Raw genomic sequence first — 10153 nt, 5'->3', positions numbered from 1 at the left:
GCTTTGTTGCTAATTTTATAGCTTTACCGATTTGCCATAAAGCGAGATTCAAGGCCGAGCGGCTGGACGACAACATCAGTCGCTGCGTCTCTCTGTGGGAGGAAGAGGAGGAGGAGGAGGAAGAATAAAAGAAACACTCGCTGCATGAAAGGGATACGGCGCGAGGCGCGGTGGTGACGAGCGTTTCCTGATGGAGATTGATCGAGTGCCTCCTGGCTCTGCTTCTATACGTCTGGAGCCGGAAGGCAGAGAGTATAGCCACAGATGGGTCGCCTCACCTGTTCACCTGCTGCACCTCTGTATCGATGGACGTGATGTAACATAAGGGCGTGCGGGGACGTGAAGAAGAGCAAAAATAGGGAAGAAGAGGAGGAAGAGAGAGGGCAGATTTCAAACATGGCCCCTGGCACGCAGTCTGCATCCATCTATTTTAATTTGCTCCCCTAATTATCTGATTACTGCCTGCGCCTGTGGATCCTTCCCCTCCTCTAACTTACACACCCAGATTGTTCCAAGGCAGCACTCATGAATTCTCTTTGAATGTTTACTGTTGAACACAGTCAGGGGGACCCCTCCTAGTAAAAAAGACCCCCCCAACAACCACACACACACACACACACACACACACAAAAATTAGCAAGTGGGTTTCTGGGAGATGTCTTCTTGTTAGCATGCCCTGAAGGCATCATGTCGGCGTCTCCTGTCCCACTTGAAAGGCCCCTCATCAGACGTTCCAGATGTCTCCTCCTGCCCTTTCATCCCCTCCTCTCTCTTTTGTTGTCTGCAAAACAGCGGCAAAGTTTTGTCTCGTTAATTATTGTTGGTTCTCAAAATGCTGTGTTCCGTGTGGATAGGGTGTGTGTTAAATAAATAAACAAAAACAGAGAGAGAGAGATGAGAGCGAGAGAGAGAATAAGAATGCAATGTGCTGGTTATCAGGCTGAGAGCTGCAGTGTGAGTGTGTAAGTGGCAGCTGTGAATGCTTGTCAAAGGAAATTTGGGTCAACACGTACCGATTCCTCTTTCGCTTTGCCCACAAACAACACACACACACACAAATAAACACTTGTATCATATGTACCAGTCAGATTCCCCCTAAACGTTTACCCCTCGCACTTATTGATTTCCAACTCCTCCGCCTTGATTGATAAGCCAAGCACATTCATCTATTAGTTTTGGTCCTCCGATGCAACCGGCTCCAGATGAAAGGGCCGGAATTCTTGTGTACGTGTGTGTGTGTGTGTGTGTGTGTGTGTGTGTATGTGTCGCTCAGAGGCAGCTGCCTGTCTCTCATTGTCTAGACAGAATCATGTGTCTGCATACTGAGAGAGGAGGTGGCACGCTGAAGGCTGTCCTTGTTGATAACTCTCCAATGTGCTCATTTGCTGTGACGGCGACCTAAAAGTTTGCAGCGCGACGTATAGAATACAAGCAGATCGCCAGGCTGAGTGGTGTGAAAAAAACAACCGTCTTTAAGGGGATTATGACGCGGCCAACTGCTACACAAAGCTATCCGTGCCACGCACACACAGCTGGGGATTCTGCCGGAACGGATGTCATAAACTCCTCAATTATGCATCAAAACTAGAAAAAAAACTACACCCAGCGTTTTGGCACCGAGACTTTCCGCCGCAACTTCTCCAATCCCATTCCATCTTTAATGAAATCGCCACACACCCCACACACACCCAATCAAAACCCCCACAACGCAGCGCTGTCTTCTCTCTGCCCTCTGGTTACGGCTGCGCTGCGCCGTAACGCTTCCTCCTTATCTTGACGCTCGGTTATGCAAATATGAAGTTCCCGCCCGAATATCTGGCAACAGCAGTCACTCCCTCTCTCTCTCTCTCCCTCTCCCTCGCTCGATCTCTCCTTTTTGATTATGCAGCGATAGGCTTCGCTCGGCCCAGAATAGACTTCTAGCGTGTAATAGTGATTAGTCATATCTCGTGTTCGCAGCGATGTAAAATCCATCACTGCCTGGTCCTCATTGTCCGCGTGGATGTTTCCTGTTTGCGTGACACGCTGGGGAAAAAACGGGCAGCCAGGAAGGAAATCCTTTTCACGCCACCGGCTTCAGATTCTGTGTGTAACGCTCAATAAATTACATTTGCTAATAATTTCCTCTTTAAGTCATAAAGGGCGTCGATGTGTGCGGCAGATGATCAATAACGGAGCCAAAGAGCTGTGATAGCATTCAGGATAACTGCCGCACAAACACGCACACACACAAACAAGGACTGTGTGGGTTGAAAATGCGGCATTAGCCCTTGAACTCTTGGCCTCCAGATGGCCAATGTGTGTGTGTATGTATGTGTGTGTGTGTGTGTGTGTGTATGTGTGTGTGTGTGTGTGTGTGTGTGTGTGTGTGTGTGTGTGTGTGTGTGTGTGTGTGTGTGTGTGTGTGTGTGTGTGTGTGTTTGAAATGACAGCTACAGTAAACTCCTATTGAGCCTGAACGTTCGCCCTATCATGCAACGTTTGCCAATAATATAGCAAAAATATCCAATTTAGGGACCAAACTGAGAAAGCGATGCCCCCTTGTGGTTCATGAGTGCCAAACCCATCAGTAGGAGGCGCTACAGAGGCGAGACATTTTTCACAGAATAATCATTTTATGGATTCCTTTCAAGATGGTGAGGATTTATAAAGTTTCATCCACTTTCCTGTGAGGTGAAGCAGATTTAGACAGAAACTCCACACAGTCAGAGAGCTGCATTAACCGCTCACTTCTTAACTCTTCACACTCTGGAGGCTTGAAGGCGTGTGACAGCAGCAGTCAGCGGCCTGAGCGTAAGGCGCAGTGACGTGCCGTGTCACAGAAACTGACAGAGAGCCGAATGGAAAATTAAAAATGAATGACCTCGCTTTCCGATATAAAAGTTGGGATATTCCAATGTGGGGAATGTGACTCATGCATAGTAATGCTGAGTCAGGAGGGTCACACACACACTCTTAAACCAACGAATCCACTTAGGCAGAAGTGAATGTATCGTTTGTTCATCTTTGCAAACTAGCAGCATGTGTTTGCATTCACACTTGTACACACACACTCTGGTAATGGTGCCAAGCCAAGCAAGACTGAGCTGCAGGTGTGCGAGAAGTAAAATAACACACCTTTCCACACACTGCTCCCTCTCACGTACACACACACACATACACACAAACTCTGCCTCCCCAAGGGTTAGTGATCTGTGACTCCTCAATGTTCAGTGCACATCTGAGATGACAGCACACACACACACACAACACGGTCACAGCTCCAGTCGGTGCGTTCCACATGATCACCCACAGCAGAGCTACACAGCAAACAAGATACAAGCGGACACACACACACACACACACACACACACACACAGAAAGAGGCTGGGACACACTGAATCCAGCCAGGTCCCACTCCACACGGACACACACACACACACACACACACACACACACACACACACACACACACACAGGATGTACTCGCACTATTTATGGCTGGTCTTGGCCTGTAGGAGATATATGGACATGATAGATGTACTTTACTTCATTCCAACTTATTCTGTATTGCAACTATCAGTTTAACTTCAGTCTACCTATATTTGAGCAAACATTTAATCGTACTGACTTCTTCTGTCTGCCTGCATTGCATTACAGTGTAACTTCTGCTTTTTTAAGTTCATTTGTATCCAGTATATACTAAAGTGGTAATTCAGTACATTTCTAAACAGAACACTTGTACCAACTCGTACTTTAGGACATTGACTTAAACTGTTTAAGAGTACATTGCACAATATTTGTAGTATCTTTATGCTGCTCTTAGTGTAATTATTCAGTATATTTATACTCAAATCAGCAATTTATACTCAAATGTACATTTAATTTACTGCGATAGATTGTAATTACTACTGTAAATAAAAACGTTTTTTGAGAGCTGAACATTTGGCCAATGCTTCTCAGTGGGATCAGCGGTGCTTACCCACATTTGTAATTTATCTAGCAAGGCATCAATTTTGCATCAACATTCCAACCTCGTCTGTGCTGATGTACTGGAAATGTACACAAAGTATACGCTGATATAAACCAAGCAGATATCTGGAGCATTAACTGTTTGCTCCAATAACAAAAACATGGATACATTTTTCTGTTTTCCCACCACAGAGACAAAGAGTGCAACCTGGGGATTTTGGGCCTCAGGATAAATATTTAATACATCACAACTTTGGCTTGAATATGCTGATGTGCATACATTTGTGTCACAGTGTCGTTATTAATAAGGCCCCGCGACGCACATTACAATTACAGTAAAACACCCCCAATGCTAACAGAGATGTGAATATACAATCTGCCTGTTCAGACGGGGTGAAGCTTATTCTCCACAGATACCATGGAGTGTTTGATGAAACATGCGCAGAGACACGTTGGCGTTGGTGTCCCAGATGTAAATGTGTACCATTCTACAATTTAAAAACCCCAGACAGTTCCTCTTATTGTCAGCAGAATAAAGGCGGCAGATTCGAGTTGGAGGTGAGGCGGTGGATCATGAAGGCGTTCGCCGCTCGGGAACAAAAAACGATATCCGCCTGGGAGTCGGGACCTCATAACAGCGCTGATGAAATGAAATGCTGGGAAAGTGAGTGTTGCTTTATTTGCTATTCCAACTCCAATTTCATATCATTCCTCAAATCTACTTTTTCTGAGTGGATCGTTTCACTTTTTCTGACTTTTTATGCCTCAACTTGTACTCAAGTTAACCACGGTAACCCTCTTGTACCTAATAAACATGATACAAGTTGTGAGAGTCCGAGCGGTGAACTTTTACAATTGACTGATTCAGGAAAAAGCAAAGTCCAGTTTGGTATTTTCCTCCAAAAAAACAAAAAACAAAACACAACACAATCTGTGATTCTTCGCTCTCTGCCTGCTGCGTTTTTGAGATTGTGACTCACTCGTCTGAGCCAAACAGTGCAGGGGGCGAAACTGAGCGGCATTGACACGGATCTGTTTCATCCGTCGATAGGAGAATTCTGTTATTCCGTCTCCGGCTTGCTCCTTCGCAAATAATGTCTGCAAATGTACAAGCTCGGCTACAACAACAGTCTATTGAATTTCTCCACAAGGTTTTTCAATTTGAATTATTTTTTTTGGACTGTAAAATAAAATCTCACATTCTTTCTCTAACAAATCTCACCTTTCCCACCCTCTTTCTAATTTATCATCTTTTCATGAAGAATCAGCTATTACACAGCAAGTTCTCTTTGTGAGTGTTAACACATAAAAGAGCCGACCCCTGACCCCTGGATTGTGTCAGAAGCGTGAACTGCTTACTGGGCATAATTTCTATTCCACAATTCTAATAACCAGCCACAACATAGAATAAAAGGAAACACAAAGCTTTGTTCTTGCTGTTCATTCTTTCTGCTTGTCTGCACAATGAACAAATTATCTCTGGCTCCAAACCTAAACTGGGTGTTCCAATTTTGTTTACCCACTTCTCCCTCATTTCCAAACAATGCAATTGCCTTTTAGATCTGTTTTTACCTGCCTCCTTCCATTCTTTATTTCTGTCAAGGGTTGTGAAAGAGTTGGACGGCGGGAAGAAACCTGGAGAGAAGCGTCAAGTTGGCACAATGCCTGGGAAACAGTGAGAGAGAGAGAGAGAAAGAGAGAGCGAGAGAGAGTGAGAAGAGAGGAGGGCGAGTGAAAAATGTGATTGCGGCGAAGGTGTCAGGGGAGCCCGGAGATGCAAAATGAAAGCAAAACAACAGCACGGAGAGGTGGAGAGAAGAAAGGGAGAGCCAGCGAGATGTGTTTAACTGCGGGAGTTTGCGTTGGAGTGATGCGAGGTCCCGTGAGCCCTCGTGGTAATGTGCAGGTTTTTGTGCGCCCGCTCTCCAGGACCTCGCAGGTGTGCTACAGCGGAGGTGTCACAGTTGTTGTTTTTACAAAGGTACACACACACACACACATTAGCACACACACTCACACGCCAGGGAGAAAGTATGAAGAGTTGGGTGTGTTGGAAGAAGCTGTCCAAGCCTTTCAGTAAAAGAATAGCAGCTTTTTACTTAAAACTCTTTAAAGTATTGTGTTAAAGGCATGCATTCGTGCATACAAGTACTTGTTTTATAACGTTTCATGTTGACTCAACTATGAAAATACCTTACATTTGTGATTTGGAATGGGATTGAAATCATGAGAATTACTCAAATTCGACACAAAAGCTTGTCTGTATGGAAAACGATCACCAAGGTTTCCAACAAGTTTCCTCCCAAACTCTTTCAAACACAAATCTCTCATATTGTTGGGTCAGGAGCCTTGTATTTTCAATCATGCTGAAGGATCTAGACAGGCATCAACAGGGAATCCAATGACGTGAATCATTTCATCAAACTAAAACAAGTTGTTAACCCCTACAGCATGTCTTACAGGAACACTACCTAAAAAAGGCATTCAGAGAAAAAAAAAAAACGTTTTCACTCAATGTGCACAGGGGTGAGAGTAAGATGTGTCAGCACGGGTTGTAAAATCTTTTCTCATGTATAGTCAGTTTCCGTTCAAACGAGGTTCAATCATACAGAATGGACAGAATAGACGACTGGTTGCAGACACAAGACATAAAGAGCCTAAAGACATAATGTAATACATGATGTAAGCCCCCAGTCAGCCCGTCGTCATGTCATCTGTAGATCTACCTCATTCAATAAAGAGGCACAACAAAGCCTCCTCCTTCATCCCCCTCTGCTCTTCGCATCTGCACGTCCCATCGTCATATCAATGAAATATCTTTGCAGCAACCTGGGTAGCCGAGACCGGTAAACACAATTTCTCATTAAAAATAAAGAATGCATACTGCGTGGGCAGCATGAGGCAGCCAAATGTCCTTGTCCGTCTGTCTTCATGCGATTTACAGAAGAGTCTCATATTACATCAGATGCCGCTGTGTTTGATGTCTACCCTCGCTCTTGTTTACCCTGGCAGTGGCACACATTTCACGTGAAATCCCTGACAAACTCAGACGGGAAAGAGGAACGTTTTCATATAGATTCCATCACACCGATGGGTCGCCCTTCTCCTCTTTCTCTGTCTCTTTTTATTGCACCCGGAGAGACGAAAACAATGAGATTTAATCAGCTCGTTCTCCTTTCGCAAACAATTAGATTATGGCTTTGTTTTCTTTCAATTTGATAAGGGAATCTGACACCATTCTTCCCCACAATCCGCAGTCATACATTATGGAGACGGCGGCGCGTGCTTTGGCTAATAGGAATTGACAGGAGCTACTGCAAAAATAACAAGCATAGACTTCTCCAGAGTCTCAGGCCCCACCCATAACATTGCGCCTCTACACACACACACACACACACACACACACACACGCACACACGCAGGCACACGAACGCGCGCTCCCCATCAATGTGAAGCAGCATTGGGACATCACAAGACGTCCTCATCAATTATGAAGGAGCTCTGAGTACCATCCATTACACCCAATCAGCTGGAGAAATCACTGTTTTACCACCATTAGCATTCCTCTATTCATTAGGTAACACACACACACATACGCGTGCACACACACAGCCACACACTTGTCGAAACACACATGCAGGCAATGCGCCCGATAAGCCAGGATGAATATGGAGGAACTAAACAGTTCTCAGAATGCAAAAGAATCCAGTTCCAGTCCCTAGTTTATTCATGACCTGAATAGCAACGCCTGCACAAACAAGCCCAGACTAATGTTAATTAAGCAGAGAAGAGGCTCGTTAGAGAGCAAGAGAGGGAAAACGGATTAATCCAAAGATGGCTGGGAGGAAGCGTTCGATTGGAGTTGGAAGTTGGGAGGAGAAAAAAAAACAGTGGCTAACTTTCATCTTTCAGAGGAACGGTGTGTTTTTGAGAAACCAAAGCGAAATGAAACCGGACAAAAATACAACAAGACAGAGAGTTTCGCTTTAATGCAGCGCGACAACAGCTCGCTTTGTTTATTTACTACCGTATAGCCAGGATCTTGTATCTAAGTGGTCTTGATTTGACTCAAATTACTTTAAAGCTCAATCTGATGAGAATCAAGAGGAAAATATGGATTAGATGACGACATATTAACATTCTAAACATCTACTGTGAGATCATTTGATGGATTTGCTTATTTCCAGAATCAGATGGCGCACGATCATTTTCTTCCTCAGAGTTTGATTCCAATTTCCAATAAAGCATCTTTCCTTGATACTTGACTGTACAATCAACTTTACTATACTTGTTTCTACTAGTGGGAGGATTTCTTCCCTGCGATGTGTTCAGGGTGTTTGGGGAGAGGTGGGCGAAAGCTCTCATTTCCCAGTAACAGAGCAAAACCATTTTCCACTATCAAATCCCTCTCCCTCCACTGCACCGCCATCAGATAATTGCTTGTAACCTGGTTAGGAAAAGTGGAAGATCAATTAAAGAAGTGAGATTGAGCTGAAGGTCCAGCAGTGGGAGTAAAGATGAAATGATATCGGATGAGGAAAATGTAGAAAGTGTGTGTGCGTGTGTATGTGTGAGGCATCCAGGGCCGGCCCGAGCATTTTCCGGGCCCTATGAGCAGACTTTTGACAGTTGGCTGGTTGTGAAATCACAGACCATCTTGCAATAAATTCCAAATCGTTTAAGGTTTCACCACATGCCGAGAAGTTAAACGCTACCAAGTAAATAAAGGATTTCTTATTTCTAACACCATCAAAATCCGTTTTTCTAAACCCATCGGGGGGGCCGGCGCTGCCTACAGGTGGGCAAGCTGTCGGCATGAATCCCTGATGCTACGGCGCCGCGCTTCATTATGCATACCATATTGAACCAAACCAATATGTAATCAAGGTGAATCAAATATTCATTGGGGCACATTTAAATGAAGGCCGCACACTGCACACACACACGCACACACACGGACGGCAATCAAGAGACACAAGGACACGTCAAAGTCAACAAATCTGGTCAGTGTGCAGATTGACAATTCGTTAAAAAACAAGACGGTGACTCAGCGGAGCGAGTGACGGCCACTTCAAGGTTTGATCCAGTAAGTGATCCAGTGTAAGCCAGAAGTCTAAGAAGCAGGGGCCCTCATTACGCTTAATTTTCCTTCCTTTCACATGAACAGGTATCCCTCATGTACCTTTTCCAGCAACTCTTGCCGTCTCCTAGCAACAGTGAAGGGAACACTTTGACTTTGTTCAGTTCAGAAATGGACGGTAACTAAGTCCATTAACTGACATCCTGTATTTGTAGGTTTTAGTCCAAGTACTTGTTCCACATTTTGTTCTCTCTCCATTGTGTTTGTGTTCCTCCAGCACATGAATCGAGGTTTAGTAAAAATGAAGTACAGATTACTTTTGAGTTTAATAATCAAAATAAACTGTGAATAAAATCAAGGCATTAGTAAATTTTATATTTTTTTTATATATGTATTTGTTATTTTGGATGACGGACAAATTTGGGTGAATTTTGCTATTTTATTCAAGAAAATTCAATATTTTCTCCAAACTATACTGGAGATACAAAGTGGAGAAAAATCTTCTAAATCTACTGAATCCAAATCTAAATATTTACTGTTGATAGTTCTGTGATTTAAGCAGAATTCAGCATTGAGTTAACTGACAGATGTATATGTTTTATATGGTTAAGAGAAGTACTATTCCACTGTATAAATCTGCAGTGGCCGAAAGAAAACAACAATAAAGTTGATGTGTATGAGCCTGAATGCTCTCCCTCTCCTTCCATCGGCCCTCACCCTCGGCCTATCTCCATCTCTTTCATGCCCTCCAGGGGGAAATCAACCACATGCACACGGGACACACACACATACATACACACTCGTTCTGTATAGCGTCGGGGGACTGAGACAAAGTTCTATCTGCGCAGCTTTGTCTTTCAGGTGGTAATTAGTAGTCATTGTTGTCGTTCTGCTCATCAGAAATCTCATACGTCAATGAGGGTCATTATCTCGCCATCGGGGGGGGGGGGGGGGGGGGGCGGGGGGTTGCGGCTGTGCTCTGGGGAAAAAAAGCATGGAGGCGTGTTGCTGCGTCTGTTATGCGAGTCGTGTTATGATAAAGACCTTCACAAGCTTATCAAAGAAAATGGCGAGATTGGATCGCTTTCAATCGTTTGCATACGCGGGCTAAATATAAGTTAT

This window comes from Genypterus blacodes, unplaced genomic scaffold, assembly GCF_046128005.1.
Source record: "Genypterus blacodes isolate CSIRO-AG114 ecotype Tasmania unplaced genomic scaffold, CSIRO-AGI_Gbla_v1 ptg000011l_1, whole genome shotgun sequence".
NCBI classification, from domain to species: domain Eukaryota; kingdom Metazoa; phylum Chordata; class Actinopteri; order Ophidiiformes; family Ophidiidae; genus Genypterus; species Genypterus blacodes.
The sequence above is the reverse complement of the archived record's forward strand: the minus strand, read 5'-3'. Positions refer to the sequence as shown.